General features: G+C 46.7%; 1 long non-coding RNA gene across 1 annotated transcript; it reads right to left on the reverse strand.

Moving 5' to 3' along the window:
• Positions 1–236: 236 nt before the first annotated feature.
• Positions 237–2,189, reverse strand: LOC139034680 (uncharacterized). Its single transcript, XR_011487170.1, has 2 exons — positions 2,015–2,189; positions 237–1,262 (listed from the first exon to the last, which is right to left on the reverse strand). It is a non-coding gene; the product is annotated as an uncharacterized lncRNA (long non-coding RNA).
• Positions 2,190–13,208: the final 11,019 nt, after the last annotated feature.

Genomic DNA, 13,208 nt, shown 5'->3' on the forward strand with positions numbered 1-13,208 from the left:
AAAAGGAAACCCTACACCCAGCTGTGAGAGTCTCCCTCACACAGGCAGAACCAGGAGCTCGCTGACACCAGGATGAAGGCCTGTTGGCCCTTCTCCCAAGGCGCTGGAACTGTGCTCTGCCCCCGGTGCGGAGCTATCTCTCCAAAGCAACAAGGGATTTTCCCAGCCCTAACCAATGTGTGGAGTTTTAAACTAACAAACCCAGAGCTCAGAGAGGAAATTCTAAGAACGTGAAGTAAGTCAGAAGAGCAAAGGTGCGTGTTTATTTTCCATTGCCTGCTTGGGCCTCTGCCTCCCTTCCCCCGCCGCAAAGACTGGGGAAGGGGTCCGGATTCGGATGTCAGCACAACAAAGCTAAAGGAAACCCATCTTCCTGTGTTTGCCAAGGAACAATGCTGGAGAGGCCATTCCAAGGCCTGCACTTTTCCTCTGTACAGAAGAACTTAGGTCCTGAAGAATTCCTGGGAAGGAGGCTCAGGAATTTCTGGATCAACGTTCTTGCTCCATCGCTCACGGACACTGGGGATGCACTGGCTAGGATCCCACTTGGCCTTCTGTACTCAGCTCCATTCTGACCCACACAAGCGGGGGATTTAACCGTGGGTTTGGGGCCTTGGGCCCACCCTGCAGCCAATCAGCTCAAGAGTCTGGTCATTGGCCTCTCTAGTCTCTATCTCTCAGCACTGCTTTCTGTTCTCTCCCCCTTCAGCTCTTATCTGGCTCTTATCACTCCTTTTCTGGACTACTGCCCAAGTCCAGCCTTCCTGGCCCTGACCCTCCTATCCTCACTCACAGGCCATGTTCCCACAACACACCTCCAGGAGAGGCCCTTCTCTGTTTCCAGTTCTCTGCACCCACAGCACCAGGTGCCTTAGATGTTTCCAAGGAACTTTATGATGACCACCCACACCGGTCTCATCTCCCAGTGAATCAGGCAGGGCACTGAAGACCACCAGTATTTACTGAGTACCTACTAGGTACTAGGTGCCATCTAGATGCTTTTTGGATTTTATCTCACAGTCCCCACAATACTCCAAAGTATCATGTTGAGTCCTCACAGGCCCACTACCGTGCCGTCCGTAAAACGGGGGTTCCATAAACCAACCAATGTCATGGGTTCAACTGAGGTGGAACCTGGATCCTTGTTGTGACTCAGCTGGTGGTCTGGCAGCCACTGATGGGTAGGCAGGCTCAGGGGGCTATTTGGATCACATGCTCTTCCTTCAAGGGTTTCCCCAGTGGTTCAGAGGTAAAGAAGCCACCTGCAAGAGATACAGGTTTGATGCCTGGGTCTAGAAGATTCCCCAGAAGAGGACATGGTAATCCACTCCAGTATTTTTGCTGGGAGAATCCCATGGACAAAGGAATCTGGTGGGCTGTGGTCCATGGAGTCACAAAGAGTCAGACTTGACTGAAGCGTCTAAGTACGCATGCTCTTCCTTAAACCCTCTGAACACAAGGCTCCCTCTTTCTAGAACACTGTTCACCCATCTTTGGGGCTAACTCTTATTGGCCTTTCAGGTCACTTGGCAGCTTCCTCCTGGAAGCCTTTCAAGATCTCCCAATCTGTGTTATTCTTTTATGTTTCCTAACACCCTTGGCTTCTTCCCTCTCTGGGTGTTTGAGCGACTGTCTCAGCTGATCTGAATGTCAACTCCTAAAGGACAGGAGGTGCCTTGTTCACCACTGTGCCTCCAGAATTTAGCTCAGGGTCTGTCGCAGCTCAGTAAATATTTGGTGAATGAATTAAATGCTTACTCTTGGGTATTTAGTCCCTCCCTGGCTGGTCAAAGAGCACCTGATCCCCAAAACAGGATCTTCTGCTTTTCCCTTCCTGTCTTCAAGCCTTACCAGCCACAGTATGCCCCTAAAGTTGACAAATCTAGGGTCTGAACTCTGCCCCTTGAGGCTGGTGGATTCCATCTTCCCTTCCACCCCTTCCCCTGCCTTCTCCGTGCGGACTACATCGGGTTTCCCTTCTTTTCTAAACCACATCTGTTCACGAAGCAGCTACCCTTGTTGCTGGTGTTGAGTCCCCGCTGGCCTGGCAGCCGTCAGGGCCCTGTCCTCCAGCCGCACGTGCTACAGGTTCTGGGGGATGGCAGAGAGGGGGGCCTCCCCCGGAGCCGCTGCCAGGCGTTCTCCAGCGGGAGGGGACCGAACTTGTGCGTTCAGGGCGCGCAGTGGACACCCTGTTCACATTCCAACGCGGACCGGAATGCGGACGCGGGACCAGCCAAAGGCCGCATTCCTCGGGGTGGGCGGGAACACGGCCCGAGCCCCGCCCCACCAGCCCCGGCCCCGCCCCCAGGCCCTGCCTGCTGGACGCTGGACCGCCACTGGAGAGGGCGTCCCCTGGCGGTGCCGGCGGCCAGAGGCGGGACCTGGGGCCCTGCCCTCTCTTCCCGGCCCCCTGCCCGTCCTCCCCGCCTCCTCCCTGGTTCTCTGGGCCTGAGCCCAGCTCGCCCTTTGGATCCTAGAATCCCCTCCTTTATCTTCCCCGGGAAGCTGCCTGCTTCCGGAAACTGATTAGGACTCCAAAGCGCTTTTGGTTTTTGTAATTTGCTGCCAATCAAATCAGAAAAAAAGGAATGGCTCCTCAGAGCCTTCACAAAATCCTAACTCCAGGATGGCTTCCTCTCCTGGCTTCCCATCCTGTCCCCCCATCCTGTCCCCAGGGAGCCCGTCTTGACCTGCCTCTGATGGGTGCCTCTGTGGGAATTTCCCACCCTTGCGTGCGGTCTCCTCCCAGCCGGCCCAACTGGCACCATCAGGGCCAGAGACCAAGATGAACGGCCTCACCCCTGCCGAGTCACCTCCCACTGCTCCACTGAGGGCTTGGGGAAAGAAAACGTGGCCCTAAGTTGAAACCTGTGAGAAAATGGGTCTGAGTCTGTACCTCAGCCTCTACTGGAAAAAGCACCACTGCCTCATAGGAAGGATCCCGGGGAGCCGAGGCCCCAGAAAAGTGGAAAGCCACTGGACTGAGGGTTTCCACAGTGGTGTAGGAACGTAACACACACACAAACTGCACTAACCCCAAAACATCACTGAAACAGGTACGCAAAAAGAGGACTGGCGCCCAGAATGGGGACTGGGCTATACCTGTTTAAGTCACCTCCAGGGTCTTGAAGGAGAGGAGTGTGTACTGTTTGCTCACTCCTGCGTGAGGGGACAGGCGGTCAGTGGAATGGTGGACAGTGCCAGGAAGGCATGGGCTCACACCCAACTTTCTCAGCTTGCTGTAGGTATCTTTCTTAGTGGGAAAGAAGCCACTCCCTCACATTGTTTGCATATGGAAATTTGCATGTTTATCAGCCCATCAGTTAGGCATTCACCCTGTACTTAAAGTAACACCTGAGCAGCCAGTAATGAAAGAAGGCATGCCTGGAACTTGCATTGCTCACCATCAGAGAGGGTTGTGAATGTTGCCAGGAAAGATGGGAAAGCAGGAACCAAACTCTCATTGGCCAACACCTCAGCTGTAAGAAAGGGCAGGGCAGGAGGGGCACTGGATTGGAGCTTGGCCTTGATTGCTAGCTTGCCTTGACCTTGAAAGCTGGCTTACTTTGCTCAGTTGTTTTCTCAGCCTCTCAGAGGAGGAAAACACTGCAGTCCCTTCTTACCTGGCAGGGAGGTAGGCCCAGAGTGACAAGATGGCTGGTGGCCCTGTAGCTCTGGTTTGAGATGGCAGCCCTAGCTCCAGGTCTGCCTCTTCCCCTGACACGGAAAATGGACATTCCAGACTGCCACAACACCACAGCGGTTCCTTGACTGGCAGGGCCAGAGCTCTGTCTCGGTAGAGTGTGAGGAGCTTGAAGTATTCATGACGGACACAGGAACAGACCCAGTGATGAGTCTACTTACTTCACAAACGTTCTGTGAAGCATTCTTCACAAACTGATTCAGGACCTACCTGAAGACTTACCGTCCACTTGAGGAGACAGACGCCAATCTGGCCAGTACAGTGCAATGTGATGAGCAGCAAGGCAGAGGAAGGCTAGGCAGAGCATGGGCAGGAGGGTCTTCTTTGTGGGAGTGGGAGGTAGAAGGGATGGATGGTGGGGAGGTGAGGGGGTTAAGGGGAGGCTCTGCCAGAAGAGGGAGCTCTAATTCTTGCCCCTACTCTAGACTCAGTATTGCGAGGCCATCATGCATTGTGCTAGATTTTGCTAAAGAATCTCCATGGATTTTGCTGGTCACACGGTTAGATTGGCCAGACTTGAAAGCTTGAGTTCTGAGGTCACTTTCTAAAGATGAGTGTGTTTGTATTTCCCTCTGGGCCTGGTAATGGGATATGGTTTTAGGACTGAATTTGTCCCCAGAATTTTCTGCTTCCCATGGAGTTACTTGAAGCCATCCTTTTCACTGATGTGTGGACTATCATCTCGCTCCCTTCCACCCTGTGAGTTAAATGTGTGCAGCAGAACTGGGCAGCTCCCATCCTGTACACTTAGGTGACTGACTGACCTCCTCTGAGCCTCATTCCACCCTTGGCCTTAAAATCAACAGAAGGCTACCAGGTCCTACCTCTCCCATATTGAGAAAAATGAATTCAGATCATAAGCCCTTTGGAAAACTACAGTTTTCAAAGATATTATTATGTGGAGTAAAGTTTTTAAAATGTGAGTGTGCTTTAGAATCACCAGTTGGTGGGAGTAGGGATGAGGGTATATTTTAAATGCTTTTTTTTCAGTCCACTCACAGATTCTGAGTCAGGAGGCCTCAAGCGGGACACTGGAATCTGCATGTTTCCAAATCATCCTAAAGAATCCTGATGCCATTGGTCCTTGAACTGCACTTGGCTGCGTTGGGTCTTAGTTGTGGCACACGGACTTGGTTTCTCCACAGCATGTGGGATCTTAGTTCCCTGGCCAGAGATTGAACCCATATCCCCTGCATTGCAAGGCAGATTCTTAACCACTGGACCACCAGGGAAGTTCCTGGACTGCACCCTGATAAGAATTGATACAGGTGACCGTGCATCTATTTGCACTGAGTCCACTTAGAATGAACTCTCCCTATGTCAAGATTTGGACAAATCCCTTGATTTTTTCTTGAATCTTTTGCCCTTGAAATGAAGTACATGTGGACTGGGACTGAGGGGGAAGCCCCTCCACTGTGCATGGTGGGGAAACAACCAGTAAACCAGGATGGACCCTTGGGAGTCCCAGAAAGTAGGCCTACTCCAGCGAGCCCAGAAGAGGGTCTCCCACAGAAGGCTCCCATTTCCCCTTCCTCCTCTTTCTGTTACAGGCATTGGGCACTCATGAAGCAGACCAAGAACAAACAAAACCCACCTGATTTGAAATGCCTCAGCAGGAATCTGAACCAAACCCCAAAGTATCATAGTTCCAATGACTGGCCTTGAGCAATATCAGCAACAGTCTTCCACAAAACCCAGTGCTCAGGCCCTTGGTCCACAGCAAACTCTGAGAACTGTGAGGCCAGGAATGTGGCACTCTTGGAAAGTGGCACACACCAGGGAACTCCAGGCTCTTTTGATCTGGTCCTCAACCTCCAAACATGCTTTTGCTCGCACCCTTGATATGCCATATGGCTGTACTCCCACCCATAATACTACTGACATCAAGGCCCAGGTATGTTTGCTATTATAGCAGAACTCCCTATAAATGATAATAGATATAATTTCAAATGGTTTTGAAAGATTTGGGTTTGGGAGACTGATGTCTTGTTAGATCTGAATGGATTGGCCTTGTTTTTATGTCATATACATCTAAGAGCTCATACGAGGAGTTGAGTGACAGCTCAGTCATTTCTCTTTCTCTGGGTCACTTGTGCAGGTATCATTTGTGTTACCTTCAGACTCTGGTTTCTTTGTAGGGAATTCTTAAAAGCTACTTGTTCATACTGTAAAGACTTTGGGTAAAGTACATAATTCACTCTACAAGTTCAGCCTAGCAGGGACACATAACCTCTGTCACACATGCTTTGCTGACACAGGGCTATTTGACATCCATCCATGTGAGAGAGCCCCCACCAGTTTGGATATCAAATGTTAGTGAAACTACATTCTTTTGTTTAGATTAAAAGTATAAATAAATACATAAACTAGTATTTTCTCCCTGTATCTCCAACAGATCACCGTGTATACCCCAATTTGGAGACCAGGGGTCTAACTGTGGATTCTCCCACCCCAGGGGCCCACATCGCTGAAAGCAGACCTTCCTCTCCCTAGAAGAGAACCTAACAGTTAGCCATGCTGCTGGAAACCACTGGCAAGAAATTGCAATAGAGTACAGGCATCACATTCTCCAGTTCAGACATCAGCTATACCATCCGCAATGGTTAACCTCCACGTCGCTCCCTTTGTCTACCTGGGGCCCATGCAGCCTGAAGGCTGTGCTGAGGGCTGGTCTCCTAGAATCTGGGGGACGCCCTTGGGCTCACAAGTCTAAGCCGGGTGGGTGTTCTATAGATGAGTGGAACTGCGGCCGGGTTCCTGACCGGAGCATGGGGAAACAGCGGCCCCTGGTGGCTGGAACAGGAGTGCCTCAGAACCTCAGCATACCTCCTGCTGTTAACCACTTGCTGAACCCCGGCTGCGGTGTTAAGTATTGTGGTGTAGTTAATTGCACAGACATGGACATGGAAGACCTGGCTCCCTTTCTGTGCTCATCTGTGTGATCCCAGGCAAATTAACTTCTCTGGGTATTGGAGTTGTTGCTAGGGGTAAATGAGGTGCTGGGTGAAAAGTAGGGAACAATACTGAGCACAGAGGAAGAACTGTGCTGTAATGTCATTGATTGATGTGAATGCCTCTAGACGTTTAAAAACACCTGGAAAATATCTCTGGGGGAAGCCCTGGAGGGAGATGGGAACCCATGAGCAGGAACTGTTGTATTTCTGTGCTAAGAGACACAAAGGAGCAATGACTGTCCTGGGCGGTGGTGGTGAGCATCAGCCTCTGTGTGTGTGTGTGTTTGTGCAAGCACAGCTGCATTAGAAAGACAGAGAGCTCTGAAAGATGCTCAGGGTTCCTTCCAGAGGGGAGCAGTGCTGACAAAGGGAAAGCCATTGTCACCTATTCCTCTAATCACACTGTAAGCTCAGCTCTGAGAGAGGATGGGGATTATTGAGTCACACAACAATTACTTATTGATCACCTACCATGTGCTGGGCAAGGTTATCAAAATGAGCTAGGACACAGGACAAGACACAGGACACTTTCAAACAGATCAGGGCCAAACAACAGGGATGTTAGTGGGTCAGTCTAGACTGGTGGTCTGGGGACTAATGACTGCATTCCCTGCAGCCATCAGGACAGAATCCTGTAAAGTGCACAAAAGCCAGACCAGGCGGAGGAAAGACTTTTCTGCTCAGGTGCCCTGCCAGAGGTGTGTCACCGCCCAGCATTTTTGGAAAGTGCTGGGGCCTGCACAGTCCAGATGAAGCCAGGGGAAATTCTGCAGTCTTTCAGTTACCCCTACCTCATCTCTGGGGTTGCATTCAGCTAAAATTTGGTTCTGTTCAAAACTAGCAACTTCTGAGAGTCCCTACCCCACCTGCAGAAAGAAGGGTTTGCTGATGGAGAAAGGAGGGGCTGGTGTCCCAAAAGAGATCTGCCAAGCCCTAGTGAGCCCTTCTGGGCCCCTCTTGGTCCTCCTACAATTCATTGAATAAAATTATATCAAAATGCATGGACCGCTTGTTACTGGGCTCCCCATCCTGCCTCAAAATTACAGACTTCTAACATGCCAACAGCCTTGAGAGGTGCCCTGAGCTCACATTGCTTAGAATTTATATTACTTATTAAACACCTGTTCTGTGCTGAGCAGGGGTAGGAAAGGAAGGTGCTGTGGTCAGGGAAGTGTTTCTGCCCAGGTTAAACTTCCCCCTCATCATGACTTGGTCTCTCTCTCTCTCTGCTCCACTTGTCCCACCCCATTTGCCCAGTTAGAGATATTAAGGGCCGCCTTTGGTTCACGTCTGCCTCCACCAAGCATGACTCATCACATTCCCCCTACCCTCAACATACTATTCTTAGATAAATGCAACCTTGCTGGTGCTAATATGAAAAACTGACACTGTTATAGGGTTACAAGCCTTCTTGCAAAGGTCCAGCGCAACTATTCAGCTTGGGCATGGGCTGGTGTGGGAGATGGATCAGGAACGACCCACCATTGAAAATACCTTGTCTGTAGAGACACTTCGAGTTCAGACAGCTGACCCCTGAAGCTCCAGTTCCAGATTGCTGTGAATCTGTTTTCCCCTTCCTAGGCCCCAGGAAGAAAAACCAGGAATCTGTTTCTTTCCTGAGTCTCATTCCTCCCCGAGAGCCCTGATCCTGTCTTTCCTGGTTCTGTCCTCAAACCTCAAGAGGAAGAGAAACAAAGGAAGGAGCCATTCCATGGAAAAGGGCTCTTCCAAATTCAAAAGGCATTTGCAGTTCTTTTTGGAGGGTATAGTTCTTTTTGGAGCTTTAAGTTAAAGATGTATGTAGGCTCAGAGAGCTCCATGAGTGCTCTGTGACATCCTAGAGGAGTGGGATGGGGTGGGAGGGAGGCTCAAGAGGGAGGAGACATGTGTATACCTATGGCTGATCCATGTTGATGTATGGCAGAAACCAACGCAATATTGTAATTATCCTTAAACTAAAAATAAAGAAAAAAATGATTTTGGACTCTGTGGGAGAGGGCGAGGGCGGGATGATATGGGAGAATGGCATTGAAACATGTACATTATCATGTGTGAAACGAATTGCCAGTCCAGGTTCAATGCATGAGACAGGGTGCTCGGGGCTGCTGCACTGGGACGACCCAGAGGGATGGGATGGGGAGGGAGGTGGGAGGGGGGTTCAGGATGGGGAACACATATACACCCATGGAGGATTCAAGTCAACGTATGGCAAAACCAATACAATATTGTAAAGTAAAATAAAGAAAGAAAAAAGAAAAGAAAAAAATGAGATGAATGTAGGGCTTCCCTGGTGCTCCAGTGGTGGAGAATCTGCCCGCCACTGCAGAGGACACAGCTTCAACCCCTGGTCTGGGAAGATGCCACAGGGCCACTAAGCTCATGCTCCACAACCACTGAGCCTGTTCTCTAGAGCCCAAGCTCCACAGCAAGAAAAGCCACTGCAACGAGAAGCCTGCTCACTGCAACTAGAGAGCAGCCTCCACTCACCACGAGAGAAAACCTGTGCATAGCAATAAGGATCCAGTGGAGCTAAAAATAAAATTAATTAATTAAAGATGCATATAAAACTAAGGTCAAAAAAGATTTTTAAGGTAATTATTAATTCCAGGGGAAGCAACAAAAGAAACACAATATTAATGTACACTTGAACTCAGCCATGAACTACAGTCACATAGTTATCTCAAAAAGTAACTAATATATTAACAAAAAGTCAGGGCACAACTATTACAGCAGGATGGAGAGAATGGCAGTGTGGATGTGGAGGTGGTACTAGGGCTAAATCTTCATCTTCCATCTTAGGAAATCAAGGTCAATGTCTGGATTGAGAAATACAAAGAGTTAAAAAATATAGAAGTACATGCCAAAAAACACTGCTAAAATGTTTAGGAAATGGTATCAGGAATAAGAAATTGCAGGACAGTGCTATCTATAAACTGGATAAACCATATTTTGTTTATACATTTTTTTAAAGGAGCAAGCTGAATGTTGACGAGATAATGGTGAAAAACATTTTCTTTCTTTTTTTTTTCTTTTTGAAAAACATTTTCTTGAAGGCAGAGTGAAATGACCAACAGTTGGAAAATGTGAGATAAAAATTAGATGCCGCAAGGACGAATGTAGATGTCTGTATATAGGGGAAAAGGCAGAGAATGTAGGAGAAAGGAGACAATTGAAGAAGTAACAGAAGACTTTTTTTCTTGAGGCAAAGAAGGACACAGGTCACCTGAAGCCAAGAACATAGATAGGGAGCCAGGAAAAAGAAACTCAGAGGGCCAATAAACACAGGAAATGATATTAAGCCATACATTCAGCTGAAGAAACTCGTGTGAAAGCAATGATGTTGTCATCTATCCAGACTGGCAATACTCAGAGAGCTTGATAATACCTACTATTAAAAAGCTAGCAAAGAATGAAACACTCTGACAACCTGTTATTGAGAGTGAAATGTACAAATTTTTTACAGGGCAAATTGGCACCAAAAAAAAAATAATCAAAAAATAAAATGTCCATATTCATTATTCCAGCAATATCACTACTAGGAATTTATCCCTTACATATAGTCATTAAAGGATGTCAAGATACCTATAGTCATCCAGTGTTTATTATAGCATTGTCTGTGTAGACATAAAACTTGAGATTATCTAAATGTTCATCAACAAGGTACTAGCTATGTTAGCGAGTCCAAGCTCCTACTCTTCACTTCACGACAGGTCAATAAATACAGAAGTTGTTAGGGCAAGGAATAGTGATTTTTCCCAGAAAGCCAACAGACTGAAAAGATGGTGGTCTAGTGTCCCAAACGATCATTTTACCCAAGTTAGAATTCTGATTTCTTTTATATTAAAAGAGTTTCCCTGATAGCTTAGCTGGTAAAGAATCCGCCTGCAATGTGGGAGACCTGGGTTCGATCCATGGGTTGGGAAGATTCACTGCAGAAGGGAACGCTACCCACGTCAGTATTCTGGCCAGGAGACTATATAATCCATGGGGTGGCAAACAGACAGACAGACAGAGCAACTTTCACTTTCACTTCACTTTATTTTAAAAGGGGGAGGAGGTGTGGTTGGTTGTTGCAAACTCCTTGGTGCTGGAATCCTTTGTTCTTCTTGTTGTCTGCCTAAGTCAAGTCATGATGTTTCCGTAAACCTGCAACAAGACAAATGTCATTTTCTGTTCTGCAACTTTTAATCTCTCTATGAATGGAAACATGTTATACCTTTGAAAGTCAGAGCCTTGAGGATGGGCTATCCTGTATATTTCAGGCTATAGGCAACATTCTTAACTTGTAGGGAAAGCAGTAGAAGACGAAGATTAAAGTAAAAGAAACAGTTCCAATATGGAGTCAGATTTGTTCTTCCTTATCACAGTTAGATCTCTAAGGGGGTGCAGTGAGGGAGAGCTGATTGTGTTAAGTGAGTGTGTTGTGTATTTTCCAAAAGTGAATTCCATTCACCAGTAGAAATGTTTTTTCCTGGAAGGATGGACTCAATGAACCAAGGAAAAAGGAGAGAGGGATGGCAGGTGAGGCCTGAAGAGGGCTGTGTGTGCACACTAAGTCACTTCAGTCATGTCTGACTCTGCAACCCCATGGACTGTAGCCTTCCAGGTTCCTCCGTCCATGGGATTCTCCAGGCAAGAAGACAACTGGAGTGAGTTGTCATGCCCTCCCCCAGGGGATCTTCCCGACCCAGGGATTGAACCCGCATCTTTTGTCTCCTGCATTGGCAGGTGGGTTCCCCGAAGAGGGCTGTTCCTTTCATTTTTATACAGTATAGAACTGTTTCGCTTTTTGCATGACATTTTGTTGTTTTATGCTTTAAAAAAATGTTAACTGCGGACTTCCCTGGTGATCCAGTGGTTAAAAACCCACTTTCCAATACAGGGGATGTGGGTTTGATCCTTGATCAAGAAACTGAGATCTCACATACCACAGGGCAACTAAGCCCACATGTGACAACTACTGAGCCTGTGTGCCGCAACAAATACCCAGTATAGCCAAATTAAAAAAATAATAATAATAAATGTTAACTGGAATTATCTTCATGTTGCTATTATTGACATCTTTGTTTTCTTTATATTTTGGTATTAAACCAAATAAACATTTTGTTTTGGATTTGTGTGTTGTTTTTTTAAGGGTCCCACTAAGGGCCAATGAAGATGAATAAAGAAATAACATGTTTAATTGCACTTAGGTAAAATTTCAGAACTTAAAGCATAAAGAGAAAAATCATATACTCTTCCAGAAAGAAAAAAACAGGTTATATATGAAGAAATGACACATCAGATTTTGCATCAGATTTTGAAGGAAAATTAATTTGAATCTGGAACTCTACAGCCAACCAAAAATACCACCAAACGGGAAGATAAAAATACAGACATTTTCTGAAATCCAAGTAGTCAGAAAAGGTAACATTAAAGAACAGCCAATGTGGAAGAAGTGCAAGTTAGTTAGGCTGCATGTTAAAAAAAAAAGCTCTCCAAGAGGCAACTCCTAACCTACCACAGGAAAAAGTCAGTCAATGTCTATCATTGATCCATCTAGAAATGGCGGTATTATCACTTAGAGGTCAAATAAATAAATAAATAAATAAAGAATAGCCGATGAAAAATATCACTCAAGAAAATGTCCCACTAAAACAAAATAATTCAAAAAACAGTGAGATTTTAAAAATAGAAACTACATCTTAGAAGAAATATAAGCAAAGAAAAAAATTAAAAGATACTCCTTTGGAGTTGGATCCCTGGAACATTCTTCTCTGACCTACAGATGTTTAGAAACTGAAGGTTATTTTCTTCTTTAGAGCTCCAGTCATGCAACTTGTCTCTCTGGCAAATAGTATTTACACAATTGTAACATCAGAATTACATGTTGTAATAATGTTATCTATGTGGGGTTTAATATCTTAGATTCACTCTGTAGACACAACATGTAATGAACAGAACAGAAACCTTAAACAAGTAAAGGGGAAATTTTACTTTGCTGAAAGCCAGGGAGCTAAATTCCCTAAATTCCTTTAGCTGCAATTAGTATATCAAAGCCAGGCCTGGTTGATTAGGGTTTAGAGTTCTGTTAAAGAGCCCAGACCAGATGTAAAGGAAGGGGCTCCAGGGCTGTACTGGAGGCGTCTTACCTTCCTCGGAGCAGATTGTCTTCATCTCCTCCCAGCTCTCACTGGCATCACGTTGTTAGCTTGAATCAGCCATAGTGTGAATATTTACACCAAAGATATGGCTAACTCTATTCATTTTTACCTCCCAGAGAGGCCTGTTGTTAAATATTTACCAGCATACCCCTGAGCCTGAAGGAGTATAAGAATAAAAAGGAAGATGAAGGTGGTGAAAGCAGGTGGTGAAGGCCACAGGGGTAGATGAATTGGGGGTATTAATGGTGTTCTTAGTGAAATTTTTAAAGATAGGAGTTAGCAAACTTTTCCCTAAAGGTTCCAGTGAGTAGCTGTGCTGTGTGAGTCGCTCGGTCATGTCCGACTCTTTGAGACCCCATGGACTGTAGCCTGCCAGGCTCCTCTGTCCATGGGGATTCTCCAGGC

Source organism: Odocoileus virginianus, chromosome 4 (assembly GCF_023699985.2).
Source record: "Odocoileus virginianus isolate 20LAN1187 ecotype Illinois chromosome 4, Ovbor_1.2, whole genome shotgun sequence".
Classification (NCBI taxonomy): domain Eukaryota; kingdom Metazoa; phylum Chordata; class Mammalia; order Artiodactyla; family Cervidae; genus Odocoileus; species Odocoileus virginianus.